Source organism: Symphodus melops, assembly GCF_947650265.1.
Source record: "Symphodus melops genome assembly, chromosome: 16".
Classification (NCBI taxonomy): domain Eukaryota; kingdom Metazoa; phylum Chordata; class Actinopteri; order Labriformes; family Labridae; genus Symphodus; species Symphodus melops.
The window spans coordinates 23,805,421-23,828,916 of NC_136706.1; the positions used below are offsets into that span (position 1 = coordinate 23,805,421).

The 23,496-nt window shown below is 44.1% G+C and overlaps 1 long non-coding RNA gene across 1 annotated transcript in view; it reads left to right on the forward strand.

Moving 5' to 3' along the window:
- The first annotated feature begins 5,344 nt into the window (after nucleotides 1–5,344).
- Nucleotides 5,345–23,496, forward strand: part of LOC306837212 — a 41,903-nt gene continuing 23,751 nt past the window's right edge. The window contains exon 1 of the long non-coding RNA XR_013780893.1: nucleotides 5,345–5,394. This is a non-coding gene — a long non-coding RNA (uncharacterized lncRNA). The remainder of the gene's footprint in view (nucleotides 5,395–23,496) is intronic.

Sequence of the window (23,496 nt, forward strand, 5' to 3'; positions counted from 1 at the left end):
GGGTGTTTTGTCGACTCACCTCGAGCTCTCTCTGCTTCTCGCTCCTTTCTGCTGCAGCTGAGACTGTGTCATGACCTTTGTGTTGGTCCATTAAACACAGGTGACAGATAGACTGCTGATCAGTACGACAGAACATCTTCATCACCTCATCATGACGAGAGCACATGTTCTGTGCCATTTCTCTTCTCAGTAACGACAACTGTGAGGTGTAATTCTCTATGACATAAAAACAAGTTTGACCTCTGATCTATACAGCACGTGTTTGTTTATTGAGCTTCAGTTCTTGTTGGTTTTACCCATCCATAAACTAGATCTGAAGGGGAGGGAGTGGAGCTGGCTCTGTGTGAGAGCAGGAAGAAGAGGGAGGGCTGATCAAGCCCCTGATTGGTTCCAGGAAGAGGAGCAGTTTGAGAGAGAGAGACTTGTTTACAACAGAGAAAATGTGTCTTTTAAAAACACTTCTCACTTCAGATTGTAGAAGATGAACTCTTGTTTGAATCGGAGGGTTTGGAGAAGGCTTTCTTGTTTCTGAAATGAGCTCTCCTGCAGTCCTTCAAGTTCAATCTGCTTCAATGAGTCTGACTCTGGTTCTGATTGGATCCGGCTCTTCCTCTCTCTGTCGAGACACAAACACTCAGGTGATCACATGACTGTCAGGAAGCTGTTAAAGACATCTGGATTTTGTCAACAGCTGTTTCTGAAACTTCACTGCTACTGTCCAATGTGGTATGAGCTATGTTTTTCACACTATGTCTGCAGGAACGCTAATTGTTGTAGGACTTCTTATCTACATGATTATTGTCTCATATGTTTGGTTATGGCTTTGCATTGTTGGAACCAGTACAGATTCTCAACTGAATCACTAAGACACCTGGGTATTTTATGTCAGACTGAGGATCTCACCTGATTGGTCCAACTATTCTACATACTGCACTTTGGACCAATCAGGACAAACTACGAGTGTTGGAGGTTTGAGAACAGCCTTGCCTGGCAAGCTGCTGCCGCCCCTCCTCCACTGTTTTTGCTGTTTTTGTGACATTTTGCTAATATATTTATTTTGCCCGTATAGTGGATGAACTTTGGAATTTAAAACCATCTGTTAGATTTGGCTTACTTGATCTAACACTCCGTCACACTGAAACACTAGTTAAACAGTCATTACATGTCTTCTGTTACTGCCTTGTCAATGGTTAGCACCTGGACTAGTTTCACCGGTGCAAGGATCACCTGCACGGGATTCTTGGGACTCCCCTCAGTACTCTGTGGCTGGATAGCCTGCTCTGAAATGCCCCACAAAGCCTGCCCTTGCCGACTGGTCCACTGCCACCCTGCCAGCTCTGCTGGACGCTTGCCTACGCCCAGGGACTGCTGTCAAATGCGGAAGAAACTTAGTTTACTGGTCGGCTAGCTTGCTGCTAATCCCCGCTGATGTCTCCAGTGAAACTACAACCTACACACTGCCTCCATTGTGCTGGTTCTGTGGCTCTGTCACCTGAATTATCTACCACTGGACTATGACGCTGACCATCTCACATCGTTTGGATTTTTAACCTGTTCTTCTGGATTGCACTGTGTCTGACTCTGACAAGTACTACACTGTCGCTCTGTTACACGGTAAGGGAGATGTAATGTCTATGGACCTTCTCCAGGACCCCTCCACCACAGATTGCACAGCACCACTACATTCTCAAACGACCGAGATACATTCAAAGAGGCTCTGGACGGAACTTTTAGTTCAGTCAACACAACAGCAACACAAACATCCACTCCTTTTGGTCCACTGAGGCCCCCACCCCACGATCACCCGCACAATCATCCTGGACCGCCTGGCTGACATTGGGATCACTAGTGTTGCACTCAGATGGTTTACATCATACCTCACTGACCGCCAACAATTTGTGCAAATAAGGGTCCACGAGTCTTGGTTTTCGGGTGTTTCACTGGTTGTCCCCCAGGGGTCCCCAACCCCCCCCCTCCCCCTCCCCGGACACTATCCCCTGTCATCATGGGATCCACTTTCACTGCTATGCCGATGACACACAGGTCTACATCTCCTCCAAACCCACTGCCGCCACCCCTCCCACCTCCCTAATCACTTGCATGGACGACATCCGGAGCTGGATGAGCAGGAACTTCCTGAAGCTTAACGGCAACAAAAACGAGGCCCTGCTCATTGGCTTCAAATCCACCCTCACCAAATCACAACACGCCAGCTCCACCCATCATCATCGACGGTTTTCCTGTACCCATCTCCCCCAAGTCAAGAGCTTGGCGTCATTTTGGACAGTACTCTCTCATTTGCACCTCACATTACAAACATTACCCAGACTGTCTTCTTCCACGTCCACAACATCTCCAGACTCCGCTCATCATTGTCCCCATCCTGCACCGATAATCCTGGTTCATTCATTTGTCACTTCCCGCATTGACTACGGCAATGCCCTCCTCACTGGACTTCCCGCCAAACTCATCAACAGACTACAACTCATCCAGAACTCAGTTGCCCTGATCATCACCCACACCAATTCATCTGACCACATAACCCCTATTCTCATCTAACTTCACTGGCTCTCTGTACAATATTACATTGACAACAAAAACGTCCTCTAACCTCCTTGTTACATACAAAGCTCTTCACCATCTATCCCCCACTTACCTTGGCAAACATTAATTTAGCCCCTCACGCACCATTCACTCAACCTATGCCGGACTGCTAACCATCCCCATGCCATTCCTCAGTAACTTGGGTGCCCAAGCTTTCAGATGCTCTGCACCCAGACTTTGGAACTCCCTCCCCAGACACCTAAGACAGTCAGAGTCCATCTCCACCTTCAAATCAAAACTCAAAAACCCACCTGTTTAAATTGGCATACTCACATTACGATGAGCATGGTCTTTTTTATCTGTTCTTTTGTAATGTTAACAGACAAACAGTAAAGTCCTCTACCTGCTTTTTGTAAAGTGTGAAGAGATAACACCTGTTATGAATTGACGGTATACAAATATTGATTGATTGAAGTGCTGGTCTCTTCTGTCTCAGTAAATGAGACACATGAGAGTAAAAACAAACGTTCATGTTTAACTGTGAGTGTGAGTGTGGTCGTGCAGGAAGTCCAGACACAAAGTTCAGCTGCAGTCTGAAGGTGTCATGGTGTCCGCTCAGAGGAAATGATTGATGGATTATTACCTGATCAAGTCCAAAAGTCCTTTGCTGGTGACAAAGTCCTCAAAGGTGTCTTCATCAGCCAGGCTCCGCCCACTCTGCAGGTGAGCATTAATACAAACAACTTGAGTTCAGCATTAAACAGAAGGACACATGAATCTGACTTCTCCTGATAACGACTTCATTAAGTCATTATCTGGAAATCTTTGAGTTAACTCATTATCGCGGGAAACCAGCGTTGCTATGGCAACAGATCAAGTAAAATCAAATAAATCAAACAAATATAGATCTTCAGTCAGGTGAGTCACACAGGTGTGGGAGGAGCTTCAGATATGGACATTTATATGATAAATTAACCGTTTGTTTGACCACGATGAAGAACAGGAAACATGTTTACAGACTGCTCGTCATCACTCACAGCTGCAGAGCGTAAAGAAGAGCTGATCGTCTTACCTGTCTGAAGCCTCACACAGGTGAACACAGCGGAGCAGGTCAACACACCTCTCACACACTCCAGAGTAAAGACGATCGGCAGACAGAATCACCTGTAAGACCAATAATCAGACTTTGATCAGACATTTCTTGGACCCGATCCTCTTCGGTCTTGTCACGTCCTTCCTCCTCAGCCTATCCCTGCTTAGTTTCTGAACAGTAAGCCCTCTACACTCAGCTCCGCCCCCTCTCCCTTAAACTTGTTCTTCAAAAGAACCTGGACTCCACCCCCACATCTGAAACCCTCCCAGCCCCTCCTTTGTTTTCTAAGCTGCCTCTCTGAAGAGCTCCATGGATCCTTCCAGTCTGGTTCCTGGTTCCAGTACAGCTCTGAAACAGCTCTCCTGAAAATCACAAACAACCTTCTCCTCTGAAGCCAGAAACTGCTGCTGATAGGAAGTGACCAGAGATAGAGCACAGGGGCTGACAGGAAGTGACCAGAGACAGAGCACAGGGGCTGACTGCCTCCCATTCACCTGGTAAAAACCTGTCCCTCACAGAGTCACACCTGCAACCTTTAAAGCTCGCGCGTTTGGCCAGGTGTGTACTGCCCCCTGGTGTTTCACTGCAAAATCACCAATCACAAGAAAATGTCTCCTAAACCTGTTCTCTCTGTCCCACCTGTATCCTTTCACATGTATCAATGTCTTTGTTTCTTCTTTACTAAAAGGTCTTTTTCAAATATCTCTGGTCTTTGAGGAACTTTCTGATATTGTGTCTGCTTTCTTTCCTTCTTTACCAACACAATCTGGACATATAACTTAAAATCATGTTTGTCTATCACTTTCTTGATTTACTTGATGAAAGCTTGAAGCTCCAATGATTTGACCATTTTTCCACTTTTCTTATTGCTCCCTTGATTTGACGTCTCGGCCTTGATTTGACCTCTCGAATGTGCGTGGCCAATCAAATCTCAAACAATCCATGAACCAACCAATAACACGTCTCCATTGCACTTGATGTTTTTGACCACTAGATGTCCTACTCGAGCTGGTTGAAGCCTCAAGTAATGAACCGTTTGTTGATTCAAGTGTTGAAGCCAGGAGCGTTGCAGTGGGGGAAAATGGGACTGACTACCCAGGGTCCATGTGGGGAGGGGGGCCCACATAGGCCTGAAATAAATAGTCCACCCCGCACCTCTCCACTGATTGTTCTGTCAGCAGTCAGTGAGTGAAGAGACAGAGTGAGGGATGTTACAGGCTGACGTTAAACCAGGCGATCGAGGAATTCACCCAAGAATATTAGGAATATTAATGTTAGGATCACTTTGTTTTCTATAGTAAGTTAATAAGTCCCTCTCCACCTCCCAGTAACGACGTCCAGTCAGAATCTCTTTACTCAGGACCAGAGGCCAAAAAGTGAATCTGTCTGGGTGACTAGAATAAGACTGAGGTTCAATCACTCGTGTTACTTTTCTGTTCTCATCAGATAATAACAGCTGTCTGTGTGCTGTGTTTGGATCCAGTGTGATGTCACATGAATATCTTAAGAACTCAGCTCTGGTCATGTTTTCTGGTTGTGACAGTAAAACATCCACTTCAGTCACTGTCTGTGAGATGTTTGTCCACTTCTCCGGTCTTATGCGGCTCCTCAATTCAGATTGAATTTTGCCTGTGCACATCAGTTATTTACACATAACTCTGTACGCGTCTTGGTCTTTCAGCGTCCCACATTACGCTGCACTTTAGCTGCAGTCTTTCTGCAGAGCGTGCCTCTGCGCCCTGCTCTGTTTCAAATAGGTACAGGACAGAACGTGACAATCCAGACAGGAAGTCGGTCATGGAAACACACAACGTCCGCTCAATTTCAAAATAAAACACAATATACGAGTCGCAATGATTTTTACTCATTTTGTCCGTGTGGATTGGACGATATTGTACATTTTTATATTTCTGTTTCTGGACGGGATTGAACTTAGAGTTTGTGTGTGAGACAGTGCACACAATATTCATTGTTGACAATGACTGGCCTGTGGTCTTATGTTAGTTTTATATCCATTTTTGGTCAATATTATGTTGGTGTGTGATATTTACAGTAAATGTTGCTGAGCAGAGGTCTGTCTGTGTGAGGCTGTACCCATCTGGAGCCTGTTTCCTTATTTAGTAAGTAGGCTACTAACCTGTTGTTATGTGGGCACATCCTGTAGCCAAATCGAACCGTCATGGTTATAACTGTTGTTACTTTTCAAAGACTGAGTTCAAGTGACCTCGAATGCCCGGTCAAGTCGATTTGTCCTGAACCACATCATTACGATCAGACCTTATCTGTCAGAACATGCTAGCAGTTCCTGGTTCAGGCTCCTGTGATATCACACATTGACCTCTTCCTACATGCACTATCAAACCACCTGCAGATGATCCAAAATGCAGCAGCACGACCGGTCTTCAACTTATCTCAAAGAGCACATGTCACTCCCCTGTTCATCTTCCTACTCTGGCTCCCGGTTACTGCTCATATCAAATATAAAATTCTGCTGCTCGCTTTCAAAACAGCAACATAAACAACTCCTCCTTAGCTAATCTATATAATCCAGGTCTACACTCCTCCCGCCCTCTACGCTCTGCCAATGAAAGGGGTCTAATCCAACCTTCACAACAGCTCCCCAAGTCTCTAACTAGACTCTTCTCCTCTGTCGCCCCTCACTTCTGGAACAAACTTCCAAACTCTGTTCGACCTGCAGATTCCCTTTGCACTTTTAAGAAAAAGATAAAGACCCAGCTCTGTATGAACACCTACAAACTTCATGATGATAATGAAGATGGTTTTGTTTGATACTGGAGATTTGAAGACGGTTTCTCTGCTGTCGATGTTGTACTTTGGCCCTGGTCACTTCCTGTCAGCACCTGTGTGTCCGACCAGACTTAACGCTGTTTGTTTGCACTTCCTGACGTTGTGTCTTCCTCTCTAGATCCTGACTTGTGTTGTACTTTCTGTCTGATGTTCTTCTCTTTGGATTTACGATTCTGCGAAGTGAATTGTAGAATTGTAGTTGCCATGACGATGTGCTGTATTTCAGATTTCAGCTGTGCTGTCTGTGTGTGAGTAGCGTCGGCTGTGCTCCGCTGCTGACATACACACTGCTCTGTGGCGTGAACGTTTGTCTCTGTTGCTGAATGTCAATAAATGAAGTAAAAGTCACTATCATAATAATCTTCTAGGCCATATACTATCCCGAGGTGAGAGCTCAAATGAAGTCCCGAATAGACCAAAAGTCCCCCAAACTAAAAGGTTCAGGGTCTCCTCTTCAAGGAACTAAAATGTTCCTGTGGCCCGTAGTTGTCTGTTTCCACCGCTGACTGAAGTTCTGGGAAGTTGATTCAAATCCGGCTGTAATGCTTTGCAAATGGTTTCAGTGATTACCAAAGGAAATGAGACGAGTGCAGTGTTTAGTGTTTCCTTACAAGGGAAAGAAGACTCTAATCAATGTTAGAAGAATTAAAGTGGATACCTCACTGCCCTCATTTCACCAAACACCTGAGAAACACCTTTAAAGAAGAGAAATGATATCGACCCCTGCAATTAACTTGTTAAAGTTGGTATTGGGGGAAATGTATATTTGAATGATTTTGACATTTGAACTTTGGAACATCAGATTTTTTTATTGTGAATACACAAGCTCTGTGTAGGTGTTAGTGCCATTTTCTATTTTTTGCTATTTGAATTGGGATTTGGATTATTATTGTTTTAATTTACATTTAATAATGTGTCTGGGAGAGGAGTGCGTGTGAGCCAGTAGGTGGAGCTCTAGCGCAACTTCTGTAGTGAAAACTGTATAATGTGTTGTCCTGTTGTTGTCTGTGTTAAAAATAAAAGACGGAGCGAACGCACTGTTTTTCTACCGTCATGTAAAATAATACACACGCGTAGGGACTCGTTCTTTCCGTCTGGAGTGGTTAATTGGATTAATATGTAAAGAAAATTCTACTGATACTTAAAGGAATATTTAGCCACTACATTAAGTAGAAAAACAGTTCGCTGAGGGCGAGAGAAGAGCTTCGGGAGCCGATGGTGATGCGTTCAAGGATGCTCGTAAACTGAAGAAATATAATCGACGGTGATCTGACAACGCTGTGCGCCCCACCGGATTTCCAGAAGACTTCTATGATGATGGATGAGTACACAAAGAATAACATTGAATGAATGCATGGAAATAATAACGGAATCTCATCATTGTATTGAACATAGCCTGCAAGCTGTTATCAAGTGTTGCTAGGATACCACTCAGTAGCCTTACAGGACATGTTCAGGCAGCTGTCGTTACACAGTCATAACAAAACAGAAGACGCTCGAGTTTGACTCTGAAAATAAAAAATAGCCCTACAGTCTTGTTTGGAAGCATTCACATGTTTAAGACTTAAATTGGAGGACTGTTTATTCGGATTTCAGAAGTTTGCAAAAGCTATTCTATTTAAGAAGACTAAATTAACATCAGTAGCCAATCAAAATGTCAGAAAAAGAAACCGAGATGGATGGCAGTGTCGAGCTAAGCACTAAAAGACAGATCAAGTTGACTGCAAAAGCTTTACAAGACAAACTTGAAAAACAAATGAATCTCAGAAAACGTGTATTAGCCCGTCTTGTCTCCAAAGCAGAGCAAATAGAAAACGTTAAGTGATTCTAATGCACTTCTAGTCGAAAGGGATCACCTCAGTGATTATTCAAAATTCCTGAACGAGTTTATTGAGACAAATAATGCAGTTAGTGAACTGTTATCAGATGAGGAAAAGCAAGCTGATCAGCAGTATTGGAGTGAGCCAAACCTCATAAAGTATGAGGACTTTTTGACCAGAACGGAGCAGTGGATAATTGAAGTAAGACGGCTCAACGAGGCTGCTGACAATCAGGCTGCTACTGAGCAGGCTGCTCCTGAATGTGTGACTCCTTGGGACGACACAACATCTCAGCAAGGTAAACCTGCTGATGAAGATATAAATCCAGATGACAGTGCATCTAATATACATGAAAGATATGTCCCAACTCAAAGTGTTTGCAGCAGACGTTCAAGGTCATCTCATGCCTCATCTATGCGTAGAGCAGAGGAAGCTAACCGTGCAGCCCTACTCGCACGTGCAGCCGCACTCAAGAAAAAACAGGCTCTACAAATGGAAGAAGTTCAAATGGAAGCACAGCTAAAGGCAAAGCGGATTCAGTTGAAGGCTCAAATGGAGGAGCTAGATGTTGAAACAGCCATAGCAGAGGCCACAGCAAAAATCAATTTTCTGGAAGAATGTGATGGCACCGAGAACATAGGCGATGATGGTATGAATTCATACCTCAAAATGAACATGCAACCCAGTACAGCAGCAACAACCGAACGTCAGGCTCAAGATGTCAGGCCAAAATTGACCAGCTGTTTTCGAGTTGCCCAAGACAGCAGTGCTGCTTACAGCACAACTAGACCCATGCCTCATGTGCAAATAAAGAATGAAGCCAATGACACAAATACAAGTCTCAATGGAAGGCAAATTGAACTTGGTGATGTGATATTGAAGCAAAAAGACATTACAGAGATGTTAGTCACCCAACAGAGACTAGCCAATCTACCTCAACGAAAGGTCCCTGTATTCAGCGGCGATCCTTTGGAGTTTTTGCCATTTCTGAGGGCCTTTGAACACATCATTCACAGTCGCACAGACAATGATGAAGATAGATTGTATTATTTAGAGCAATTCACCAGTGGTGAACCAAGAGAACTAGTTAGGAGTTGCCAACACATGAGTGCACAAATGGGCTACAATGAAGCAAGAAAGCTCTTGACTTATCACTATGGCAATGAGCAGAAGATTGCTGCAGCTTACGTTGACAAGGCTGTCAAATGGCCTCAGATTAAGGCAGATGATGCTAAGTCACTCCACAGTTTTTCCATCTTTCTCACAGGATGCAACAATGTCATGAAGAACATGGAGTACCTTGAGGAGATGAACAGCCCGACCAATCTACGGCTCGTCATCTACAAGTTGCCTTTTAGACTTCGCGAACAATGGAGAATCATAGCTTTCGACATACAAGAAAAGGAAGGAAGAAGAGCAAAGTTCTCAGATCTCGTGAAGTATGTCAACCGACAAGCTAAGATTGCATCAGACCCACTGTTCGGTGATGTCAAAGAGTCCTTTGAAGTGAAAGAGAGAAGCAAGTCCATTAATAAGTCTACAACAGGAGGTGGACTAAAAAGAACTACTGGCTTTGCTACAAGTGTTAAGCCAGAGGAGGATGCTTCAGAAGCAAGAAAGAACAAGCAGACAATCAACGCGTTTCAAGAACCTTGTCTGTATTGCAACAAAGGACACACCCTCAGTGTGTGTAACAAAATAAGAAGTCTCCCAAATAAAGAGCGAATTGAATTCCTTAAAGGAAAAGGACTATGTTTCGGGTGTCTGACTCAAGGCCACATGGGGAAAGACTGCAAAAAACGAGCCACATGTGAAATTTGCAGCAAGAAACATCCAAGTCTGCTTCACAGCAAATGGTACGAAAATGCCGATCAAGCCAAGCCTGAGAAAATTGGACAGTCAACTCCACAGGAAGAAGTCCCAGCCAATAGTGAAGTCACAGCGGTTACTGGGGCCAGAGGCAGCAACTGTATCCTTTCTATTGTGCCTGTGCGCATCAAATCTAAGAGAAGCAACACGGCAATAGAGACGTATGCGTTCATGGACTCCGGAAGTTCAGCTACGTTTTGCTCTGAAAGGTTGATGAGACGGCTCGGCGTTCATGGCAAGAAGGCTCAAGTGATGCTTCGTACTATGGGCCAGGAGAAGCCTGTGTCCTGCTTTGTGCTCTCTGATTTGGAAGTTTGCGGTCTCACAGAGAACAAGTATGTAAGCCTGCCAGACGTCTACACCCACACAGACATACCTGTGACGAAGGAAAATGTTCCTGCTGAAAAGGACCTGGAAAGATGGCCGTATCTGCAGAAGGAAGTATGGCTACCACAGATTGACGCAGATGTTGAGGTTCTTATTGGAATGAACGCTCACTTGGCGATGGAGCCGTGGAAGATAATCCACAGCCAAGGTGACGGGCCTTACGCGGTAAAGACGACCCTTGGTTGGGTAATCAATGGCCCTCTAAAGAAAGGTGAAGATTACCATGAGTCAAGGCCAGCTAAGTCACACGAAGACTGTCAAAGGGCTTCAGTTAACAGAATCTCTGTCAGCGGCATAGACACCATGCTGTTGCAGCAGTACAATCATGACTTCCCGGAGCAAGCCTGCAAAGAGAAGTCAGAAATGTCGCGTGAAGATGTTCAGTTCATGAAGTCTGTGACTGAGACAATCAAGAAGGTTGATGGTCACTACAGCATCGGGATGCCTCTAAGAAATGAGAACGTGGTGATGCCAAACAACAAATGTGTTGCAGAACAACGGGCATTAGGTTTAAAAAGGAAACTGACAAAGAACGCCAGCTTTTACGATGACTACAAAGCCTTTATGTCAGACTTGCTGAACAAAGGCTACGTAGTGAAAGTTCCCGAAGATGAGCTCAAGCGCAATGACGGCCGAGTATGGTACATTCCCCATCATGGCGTGACCCATCCACAGAAGAAAAAACTGCGGGTTGTCTTTGATTGTGCCGCTTCGTTTCAAGGGAAGTCACTGAATGAGGAATTGTTACAGGGGCCGGACCTCACCAACAGTCTAGTCGGAGTTCTAACGAGATTTCGCCATGAGCACATCGCACTCATTTCTGACATAGAGGCGATGTATCATCAGGTAAGAGTCCCTGACAAGGACTCTGATCTGCTAAGATTCCTCTGGTGGCCACAGGGAGATCTGAGCCAGCCTCTGCATGAGTACAAGATGGTAGTTCACTTATTCGGGGCCAAGTCAAGTCCGAGCTGCGCTAACTATGCTTTAAGACGGACTGCAGAGGATGGGAAAGACTGGGCGTCTCCTGAAGCAGTGTCTACAGTACTAGGTCACTTTTATGTAGACGATTGCCTGGTCTCAACGTCCGACGAGAAGATGGCTACCACCTTGACCAAAGACCTCGTAGTCCTCTGTGGGAGTGGAGGATTCCACCTGACCAAGTGGTCAAGCAACGGTCGCGAAGTGCTGTCATCACTTCCTGAACACGAAAGAGCGAAGGACATCAAGAATCTAGATCTGGACAGAGATGAACTACCTATGGAAAGGGCCCTTGGAGTGGACTGGTGCATAGAATCAGATTCCTTCAAGTTCAGGATCCAAGTGAAGAGCATGCCCATCTCTAGGCGAGGTATACTCTCAGTTGTGAGCTCGATATATGACCCCCTTGGATTCCTGTCGCCGTTCATTCTTCTTGCAAAGACCATCGTCCAGAATCTTTGCCGAATGAGACTTACCTGGGATGAGGAGATTCCAGAAGATGTGGCAAACAGGTGGTTCGCCTGGCTGTCTGACCTGAGCCTGTTCGCCAGTTTTTCTGTGAGGAGGTGCATAAAGCCTGAGGGATTTGGTCCAGTGATGTCGGCACAACTGCACCATTTCTCAGATGCTAGTGAGAAGGGCTATGGTGTCGCCACATACCTCCGCATTGAGAACAGCCACGGCCGAGTCCATTGCTCACTTCTTCTTGGAAAGTCCAGAGTGACGCCGCTCAAACCAGTCACTGTCCCACGTCTTGAGCTCACCGCAGCTGCCGTTGCGGTGAAAATGGACAAGCTGATGAAGCGTGAGCTTCAAATGGATCTGCAAGAGTCCATCCTGTGGACCGATAGCACCACTGTCCTCAGATACATCGACAACGACAGCGCTCGCTTCAAAACATTTGTCGCTAACAGAGTGTCGATGATCTGAGAAAACACAAGACCTGCCCAGTGGAGATACGTCAACACGGCCTACAACCCAGCTGATCACGCCTCAAGGGGACTGAAGGCAGAACAGTTCATGAAGTGCCAGAGCTGGATTGAGGGTCCTGACTTCTTAGCCAAGTCCTGGCCAGTCCTCTCAGAATTCTCAAGAGAGATAAGTGAAGACGATGCTGAGGTGAAGCGTACGATCACCATGAATGTAATCAAGACTGTTGACTCAAGTACAGACCCTCTCTTCAAGCTGATTCATCACTACTCCAACTGGCACAACCTGAAGAAGGCTGTCGCCTGGATGTTGAGGCTGAAGGAGCTGCTTAGAAGTCTGTCTACGGAAAGGAAGAAATTCATGTTTCAAGTCCAGTCTTCAGAAAGTTTAAGTATGAGATGTAAGACAGTCAAGAACCACATGCGAAAATGGAGATCCAATGTCAAAGGGAACCATTTAACTGTCAAAGACATCAGTCAAGCGGAAACTTTGATTATCCAGTTCAGTCAAAGTCAAGCCTTCCATGAGGAGCTTTGTGCACTGCAGAAGGGTGAAAAGATCAAGAGAAGCAGTTCTCTTATGAAACTAGATCCCTTTCTCCAAGATGGGGTTCTCCGTGTTGGTGGAAGATTGCACCAGGCAGCCTTGCCAGAACACACGAAGCATCCGGCCATACTGGCAAAAGACCACCATATCACCACCCTGATAATTCGGAGTGCACATGAGGAAATAGGACACGGAGGGAGAAACCATACTCTTGCTCAGCTGAGACAAAGAGTCTGGATATGCAAAGGAAATGCAGCAGTGAGGAAGGTGCTTTCGAGGTGTGTGAAGTGCCGGAAGAGTCAAGCTGCTGTGAGTGAACAGAAGATGGCGAATCTACCATCTGATCGTCTACTGCCTGACCATCCACCGTTCACTAACGTAGGTGTTGACTACTTCGGTCCCTTTGAAGCAAAGCGTGGACACGCACAAGTCAAGCGTTATGGAGTCTTGTTTACGTGTCTCACGGTCAGAGCAGTCCATATCGAGATCGCACACTCACTTGACACCGACTCATGCATAAATGCAGTAAGACGGTTTATAGCCAGGAGAGGACAAGTGGAAGTCATGAGATCTGATAGTGGCACAAACCTGGTTGCTGCAGAGCACGAGATTCGCCAAGCGATGAAAGACTGGAACCAGTCTCAGATATCTGAGGCTCTACTGCAAAGAGGCGTTACTTGGATCTTCAACCCGCCGGCTGGTTCGCACCATGGTGGGATCTGGGAGCGCCAGATAAGAACGGTGCGAAAAATACTCACCAACCTTTTGAAGCTCCAGTCACTCGACGACGAATGTCTGCACACTGTGATGTGTGAGGTAGAAGCTGTAGTCAACAGCAGACCGCTCACCAAGTCGTCTGACGATGTCGATGACCTGGAACCGTTGACGCCTAACCATCTTCTTCATCTCAAAGGGAAGCCAGCGCTACCTCCAGGTATCTTTCAGAAGGAGGATCTGTACGCCAAACGAAGATGGAGGCAAGTGCAGTACATTTCTGACATCTTCTGGAAGCGCTGGTCCAGGGAATACTTGCCCCTCCTACAGGAACGGCAGAAGTGGTTGGAGAAGAAGAGAAATGTGAAGGAAGGAGACGTTGTGCTCATTGTGGATGAAAGGGCTCCAAGAGGATCCTGGTTGATGGGAAGAGTGGAGAAGACTATTCCTGACGCCCAGGGGTTCGTCCGTCGGGTCCGGGTCAAAACTAAAACTAACACTCTGGAGCGACCCATAGACAAGCTGTGTCTTCTACTAGAGATGGAAGAACCTCATGGACAATGAAAGACATTATTAGTTAGACTGTTACTTAGCCGAGGTTTATTTAGGCTGTTTATGTTATACGATTATGATATAGAAAATGACTCTTGTTTATTTAGTTATGTAATTGTCATCCCCATGATGAGCAATTAGGGGCCGGAAATGTTAGTGCCATTTTCTATTTTTTGCTATTTGAATTGGGATTTGGATTATTATTGTTTTAATTTACATTTAATAATGTGTCTGGGAGAGGAGTGCGTGTGAGCCAGTAGGTGGAGCTCTAGCGCAACTTCTGTAGAGAAAACTGTATAATGTGTTGTCCTGTTGTTGTCTGTGTTAAAAATAAAAGACGGAGCGAACGCACTGTTTTTCTACCGTCATGTAAAATAATACACACGCGTAGGGACTCGTTCTTTCCGTCTGGAGTGGTTAATTGGATTAATATGTAAAGAAAATTCTACTGATACTTAAAGGAATATTTAGCCACTACAGTAGGGATCATATCAAAATGATATTTCTGAAAAAGATTTACACCAAAGTTAGAATATAATACAATCAAAGATTAGTCCTTTTTTATTTTGGCCAAACAATACAAACATAAATGTAGAAACCAAGTTTTTTTTTTTAATCTGCATTAATGAGTTAATAAACTTTAAAATACACTTCTTTAAAACCAAACAAGTTTAAGAGATAAAATTATTTCTATGGATTTTTCTATATCCATCAGAGCTCTACAAGATCATCAGCATACTTTTGGGGGCATTAACAAAGAATCCATACTTCTACACTGTGATAACACAGCAGTGGCCATCGTGAAAAACAACAATTCCCTCTGTCCCAGAAACTATTTCACAAAGTCCTGCACTTCTCAGGCACTCCTCTGAACTCTATTCTCTCCCTCCATCCTCATCAGCGCACAGAAGCCAGACTAAGCTTCTCCACCAAGTCCTTGGACCCTGGTCATCTCAGACTCCAACAACTGTACCGATATGCTTCAGTCTCACAATTAGCTCAGCTACTTTTAAATCGGACTCTTTTGGGGGCAATGATCAGCTCGGGCAGAACTACGCCTGAGACAGAAGCCCCAATCAGAGTCTCACTCTGTCCTGCAGGTCAGTTCATCCTTCCAGACCAGTCTACCTACAACGTCCTCCTCCATCATAATCATTACCTCAGCATATATTTATCTGTCTCATCATTCAAACCATCTACCATTCAATATCCTATCTTAAACCTCGATGGTTGTGGCGTGGTCCTTGCTAGTAAAAAACATGTTAAAAGTTCACGTTATGACAAGTGTGTGCTTTGAGTCAGGATGAGGTGAAGCTTCTCCACGTACAGGTGACCTCCCCACCACCACTGGATTATAAAACATGCTTACATGAATAATGGGACATGTCAAAGTTAAGATGATATGATATCATGGATTAAATGAGATTAATAAAAACACACAAGTGTAAAACAAATGCTTCAGAACTCTTTCTGATACTTCAACAAATGTTCCAGAGTCAACGGCCCCTGATGGAGAACGCCGCCGCGCCACGTGTAGATCTACGCTGTTGGATGTTCCAGTTTCCATCCAGTGAGTGTTGGATAAAAGTTGGCTGTTTAATCCTTTTCCTACATGTTGTTTATAGAAATCTGACTCCTTTAAATAATTACCTTAAATCTCTCTGTGCATTCTTTTGATGGGATGAGAGGAATGACTGAAGACGTCTCTTTCAGGTTAACAGAGTTTATTAACCTGATGAATCAAGAATACAAGTTACAGAGTCTCTGGGTTCAACACTACGTGTCCCTGACCACAGACAGATACCTGGTCAGTTCATGAAGTCTGAGCCCCAACTATCTTTCCCTGAACCCTTTTATACACTAGACAGAGAATATCTAACCAAATCATACATTTGAGAATGTGCAGTTTCCTTCCTCTGATTGGGCAGCTTTCCAAATTATGCGTCTCCTGATGTTTGGTTCCCCTTCTCTCGTTGGTGCATCATACTCCTGAATCCTTTCTCCAATCTGCACTTCCTACCTGTTTCTTATCATCAACTGACATCTACTCTAGTAACTAATTCCTTTTAAGCAGAAAACCATTTAAGTGATTAACTCCTCAATAGTTGGGTACTTTAATGGCAATCACCCTAATCACTCCTGGTTTCACCTTATTGTTTTGGACACTTAATGCTAATCACTGCTCCTTTATGTTGCTGAGCACTTTAATGGCCCAATTTGCATCCCTGCATTGACTGTTTAATGACTGTACTCACACCTCTGTGTGTGGGTGTGTATTGTAACTAATGTGTTGTGTCCTGCCTGTCTGTATACTGCTACTGGATGCCTTGAATTTCCCTCGGGATCAATAAAGTGTCTGTCTGTCTGTCTGTCTGTCTGTCTGTCTGTCTGTCTGTCTGTCTGTCTGTCTGTCTGTCTGTCTGTCTGTCTGTCTGTCTGTCTGTCTGTCTGTCTGTCTGTCTGTCTGTCTGTCTGTCTGTCTGTCTGTCTGTCTGTCTGTCTGTCTGTCTGTCTGTCTGTCTGTCTGTCTGTCTGTCTGTCTGTCTGTCTGTCTGTCTGTCTGTCTGTCTGTCTGTCAAGGCTCATTGAACCTATAAAAGTGGGTGAGTGATTAACTGTTCAGGGCTTTAAACTAAACCGATGTTTAAATTGGTGAGTGAATTACTGTGAAGGGCCACATCAAACTCATGCTGGAATGTGGACTTACTTCTGCAAGCCCTCTTCACACAAACAACTTTATGTACTGAAAAATCAGACAATTAGATGAACACACACAAACCTAGAATAAAACATGATAAAATAACTGGTAAGATATTAACGTCAGCAAAAATCATTCATAAAGAGACGAACATCAGAGAGGAAGAAGAAGATGAGCGAGAAGACAGGAAGTGAAGACGAACAGCTTCAAGTCAAAACACGATCACAATCGGCCATTGTTGTTGTAGTCCACCTGCTCGCTCATGACTCTTGGTTGTAGGCTGAAGTCGTTGGTCGTGTAAACTCGGCCAGACATCACCAGTTTGTCCGATCTCTGATTTCACTTTTAATCTGAATCTGAACTCTTCTCAGCTTGTTTCCTCTTCTCTTTAATGATCTGTTTTTTTCAGTTCCTCCCTCATCTTTTGAAAAGCTTCCACCACCTTCTGACTCTGATCAGCTGATTGGATGATGGAGTCTGTCAGTTTTTTATCTAGTTCAGGTGTCGCAGTAACTCTGAAGACCATCACAATGAGCCTCAGCAGACCTCTCATGTCCTGGATCAGAACTGCAACTACAGACAAAAGGAATTCATACAGTTTTCTCAGTTCAGATATTTTATTAAGAATCCTCTTAAACTCCTTCGTCTCAGTCTGAGCTGCAGCTGATTCTTCCTCAAACTCTTTGAACAAAGTTTGTATTCTCTGCAGTTCTTCCTTCAGTGGTTCAACGAGCTCCATGAATTCTTTTCCCAACTTTTCAGCTTGTATTGCACTTCCATTCTGTATCATGGTTTTTGACACGTTCGTAGCAACAACAGTGGCACCTCCTGCTGCTGTTATTCCTCCTGCTGCCGTTATTCCTCCTGCTGCTATTATTCCTCCTGCTGCTGTTATTCCTCCTGCTACTAAGCTCAACCCCCCAGTGATTGAAGCGAAAAGAAGTCCGAGTCCCAATCCAACTCCTGCAGTAACAGCTCCTGTCGTTCTTGCGATATCTGTGACTGTCAGCATAGATTGAACTCCAGCAGCGATCTTCTTTAACTCTTCGACAATCTGTCTCATCCTTTTTTCTCTGCTGTTGAACTCTTTGATGTATGATGTTTTAAAGAGGAGAAACAGATCAGGAGGAAGCCCTGTACTCCATCTCTGTTCCCTTCCTGCTGTCGGTCTACTTGGCTCTGCCCCCATGTTCCTGAAGTTTCCTGTCACAGTCGGAGGCTGAGTCTGGTTCTGATTGGATCAGGCTCCTCCTCTCTCTGTGGAGACACAAACACTCAGGTGATCACATGACTCTCAGGCAGCTGTTAGAAACATCTGGATGTTGACAACAGCTGTTTGTGAAACTGCACACTGCTACTGTCCAACGTAGTATGAGCTCTGTTCTTCACACTACGTCTGCAGGAACGCCCCTTGTTGTAGGAGGACTTCATGTGTTCATGTCTCCCTCCCAGAATAAAAGGACTTCTTATCTTATTTGTTTAGTTACGGCTTTGCATTGTTGGAACCAGCACAGACTGAAGATTCTCTACTGAATCATTATGACACCCGGGTATTTATGTCAGACTGAGGATCTCACCTGATTGGTCCAACATACTGCACTTTGGACCAATCAGTTCAAGCACATGAGAGTAAAAACAAACGTTCATGTTTAACAGTGAGTGTGGTCGTGCAGGAAGTCCAGACACAAAGTTCAGCTGCAGTCTGAAGGTGTCGTGGTGTCCACTCAGAGGTAATGATTGATGGATTATTACCTGATCAAGTCCAAAAGTCCTCTGCTGGTGACAGAAAGTCCTCACAGGTGTGTCTTCATCAGCCAGGCTCCGCCCACTCTGCAGGTGAGCATTAATACAAACAACTTGAGTTCAGCGTTAAACAGAAGGACACATGAATCTGACTTCTCCTGATAACGACACCTTTTTATCATGGGGAACCGATGTTGCCATGGCAACAGAACAAGTTAAGTAAATAAAACAAACAAGCATAGATCTTCAGTCAGGTGAGTCACACAGGTGTGGGAGGAGCTTCAGATATGGACATTTATATGATAAATGAACCGTTTGTTTGACCACGATGAAGAACAGGAAACATGTTTACAGACTGCTCGTCATCACTCACAGCTGCAGAGCGTAAAGAAGAGCTGATCGTCTTACCTGTCTGAAGCCTCACACAGGTGAACACAGCGGAGCAGGTAAACCACCACACAGGCGAGAACACCTGAGCAGTAAAAACACCTCACACAGGTGACCACACCTGAGCAATATAAACACCTCACACAGGTGACCACACCTGAGCAGGTAAAGACACCTCACACAGGTGACCACACCTGAGCAGGTAAAAACACCTCACTGAGCACTGTTAGACACGTCCCTCACCTCCATGTTACCTGTCCATTAAACCTAACCAGCTCACCTTGTATCTGTCCTATTGGTTGATATACTGTACACAGGTGGAGTTATTTGATTGGTTGTCCCTTCCTTACAGATTTTTTATTTAAACCTTCCTTTCAGTTTTGTACCTCCCCATTTAAATGTTTGTAAATCTGTTTTTTGATCACCTTGATGAACGCCACGAGCCGAAACGCATCGGTCTAAGATGGTTTTACTGAAAACTTTTTGAGATCATTCAAGTTTAATTCTGTTTAAATTGTATCGAGACGCTTTGATATTCAAGACATAAAATATTTTATTAAGAAAAAACACAAGGTGCAGACACGGATCATTTTACAAGCAGCCGCTGGCTTGGATTTGGAAAAGACGGCTCATTTGACTGAGGTAAAAAAAAAAAAAGAGCTGGTGGTCTTACCTGTTTGAAGCTTCACACAGGTGAGCACACCTGAGTGAACAACATCCAAACTCCAAACTGAGGCTGACAGAGCAGGGAGTTAAATGTTTTATTTGTTTCTCTTGACTCTGAGCTCACCTGTTTGAACATGCAGGTCACATGACCACCTGAGAACCTCACCTGCTTCTCTTCTTCTTTTGATTTAATGGCAGGTTACAACACAAATTTAAAGAGGTGCATAGTGCCACCTCCTGTACCGGAGTAGCTTGAGCTACATGACCCTACTTTATATTAAATCAATCAATCAATCTTTATTTATATAGCGTCAATTCATAACAGGTGTTATCTCAAGACACTTTACAAAAGCAGGTAAAGGACCTTACTGTTTGTCTGTTAACATTAACAAAAGAGCAGGTAACAAGACCATGCTCATTGTTATGTTTACAAAAAGCAGGTAAAGGACCTTACTGATGGCTATATTACAAGAGCCCAGCTTAATCCGTCATAGCGTGGCAAGAAAAAACTTCCTTTTAACAGGCAGAAATCTTCAGCAGACCCGGCTCATGACGGAACAGCCATCTGCTAAACTGTGCTGGGCTTGAAAATGGGATGGGGGAGATGGGACAAGATGCAGAAAGAAGAATAGGTTGGGGGGGGGTCTGGGCAGGCCATCCTCAGGGGGAGGGGGGGGGTTGTTTGGGCAGGCCATCCTCACCAACAGTCCCAAGGAACCTAAGAGAGCTCAAGGAACCTAAGAGAGCTCAAAAGGAGAGGTTAGAATACAAAGATAGTGACAAGCTACTGCTTGTCACTATAGACATATCTTATTACTATAAGATAAGAAAGCTGGGAGAGAAAGATAAGAGATCCTGGTGCCAGTTCCCCCGGTAGTCTAGGCCTATAGCAGCATAACTATGAGCTGGTCCTAAGCCAGCCCTAACTATAAGATTTATCAAAAAGAAAAGTTTTAAGTCTATTCTTAAAAGTACCTAGTGTGTCTGCCTCCCGGACCCCGACTGGTAGACGATTCCAAAGGAGCCTGATAACTAAAGGCTCTACCTCCCATAGTACTTTTAGAGACTATAGGCACCACAAGCAGGCCTGCATTCTGGGAACGTAATGTTCTTGATGGATAGTACGGTACAATTAACTCTTTAAGATACGATGGTGCCTGACCGTTTAGAGCTTTGTAGGTGAGCAGAAGGATTTTAAATTCTATTCTAGATTTTATAGGGAGCCAATGGAGAGAAGCCAATACAGGAGTCATGTGGTCCCTTTTCCTAGTTCTAGTCAGAACACGAGCTGCAGCATTTTGGACGAGTTGAAGGGTCTTTAGAGATTTGCCATAGCACCCTGCTAAAATAGAATTACAGTAATCCAACCTGGAGGTAACAAATGCATGAACTAATTTTTCAGCATCATTTTGTGACAGGATCTGTCTGATCTTAGAGATATTACCAAGGTGAAAATAAGCTGTCCTTGAAATGTGTTTAATGTAGGAATCAAAGGACATATCCTGATCAAACAGAACTCCTAGGTTCCTAACAGTGGTACTAGAGGCTACGCTAATACTACTAAGGGCCGTCATATCGGCAGAGAAAGTCTCTCTAAGGTTCTTAGGTCCAATCACTATAACTTCAGTCTTGTCTGAGTTGAGCAGTAAGAAGTTTCTGGTCATCCAGGTCCTGATGTCCTTGAGGCAGGCTTCTAGTTTACGAAGCTGGTTGGTGTCTTCTGGCTTCATTGCTATGTAGAGCTGAGTATCGTCTGCATAGCAATGAAAGTTCATGAAGTGTTTACTCATAATACTACCTAGAGGAAGCATATATAATGTAAATAGAATCGGACCAAGCACTGATCCTTGAGGCACTCCATGGCTAACTTTGGTGTACATAGAGGACTCATCATGAACAAACTGAGATCTGTCTGATAAATAGGATCTAAACCAACTTAAAGCAGTCCCTGTAACTCCAAGCAATTGTTCTAGTCTCTGTAACAGAATCTGATGGTCAATTGTGTCAAAAGCAGCACTAAGATCTAACAGGACAAGCACAGATAGAAGTCCCCTGTCTGAGGCTAACAGAAGATCATTTGTTACTCTAACTAGTCTCAGTGCTATGGTAAGCTCTAAATCCAGACTGAAACTCCTCAAACAGGCTGTTGTTGTGGAGAAAATCAGACAACTGATTAGCTGCCACTTTCTCTAAGATCTTGGAGACAAAAGGAAGGTTAGATATGGGTCTATAGTTAGCTAGAGTTCCTGAATCAAGAGTAGGCTTTTTAAGGAGCGGTTTAATTACAGCTACTTTAAATGACTGGGGTACATAACCTGCCGCTAAAGATATATTGATCATATCTAGTATGGAGCTGCTAACTAGGGGAAAGACTTCCTTAAACAGCTTGGTTGGGATTGGATCTAAAAGACAAGTTGACGGTTTAGACGCAGAAATAATCGAATTTAGTTCTGCGAGGTTAATTGGAAAAAAACAGTCGAGGTTAGTATCAGAATTTGGAACCATTTCTGCTGCATCCAAAATATAGGAGGAATCTGCACTAAGTAAAGGTAGTAAGTTGCTAATTTTGTCTCTAATGTTTAGAATTTTATCATTAAAAAAGCTGATGAAATCATTACTGCTAAGGGCTAAAGGAATAGATGGCTCAAATGAACTATGACTCTCTGTCAGCCTGGCTACAGTGCTGAAGAGGTATCTAGGGTTGTTTTTATTTTCTTCAATAAGAGACGAGTAATAGGCAGTGCGGGCCTGCCGTAGAGCTTTCATATATCTATTATGACTATCTGGACAAATTAAACGAGATTCTATCGTTTTGGTGGAGCGCCAAATTCTTTCACATTTACGTGACGTTAGTTTTAGAGTACGGGTTTCTAAGTTGTACCATGGAGCTGATCTCTGTCGTTTGATTGGCTTCTGTTTTAGGGGGGGGCGATTGAATCCAGAGTAACTCTCAGTGAATCCACCGCACTATCTACAAACTGATCTAGCTGAGAGGGACTAAAGTGATTATAGGAGTTTTCAACTAGGTTAGGGGATGGAACAGAAACAAAGGCAGCTGAAATAGCTTCCTTAAATTTAGCTACAGCATTATCATTTAAATTTCTAGAGAGCACTTTTTTATTAAGAGGAGTTAAGGTTGGTAAAAAGAAATCAAACACAATCAACACAACTACACGTGTCCCACTCAACACCCTAACTGTCTCTGCTGCAGTCAGCGTGTCCACCTGTAACCCAAACAGACCCGCCCACATTTACGACCTCTCAAATCAAATAACCCGACACACACACCAAAATGTTTGAAACCTCTCAATAAAGGTGATAAATTAGAGAGTTGCTTCAAATGTCCGTGTCATGTGATGATCAGCTTCAGTTCAATAGAAACATGTTATGAGGCTTTCAGGTTCATTAAGTGACCACGTAGAGACGATGTACACATGTTCAACACTAACCTGTTTACAGTCTACCTGATGACATCACAGGAGGACGACAGAAGGCCACGCCTCCAACACGTTTAGAAACAATAAATCCATGAAGAAGAACGTCATGGGAGCTCATACGGGTGTTCTCCTGAGGGCTCTCTGCCTCACCTGGACTCTTTGTGAACCCTGAAACTGCATCTAGCTCCTTCAAAGACCAGGTCATGGCTCACTCTTTGACCCCAAGAGGTCACTTCAAGGTCACTTCCTGAATCCTTGTTTAGTTAAGAAAAAGGTCCAATCAAACCTTGAATCCAGTTTGAAGTGTAAACAGAGATTTTA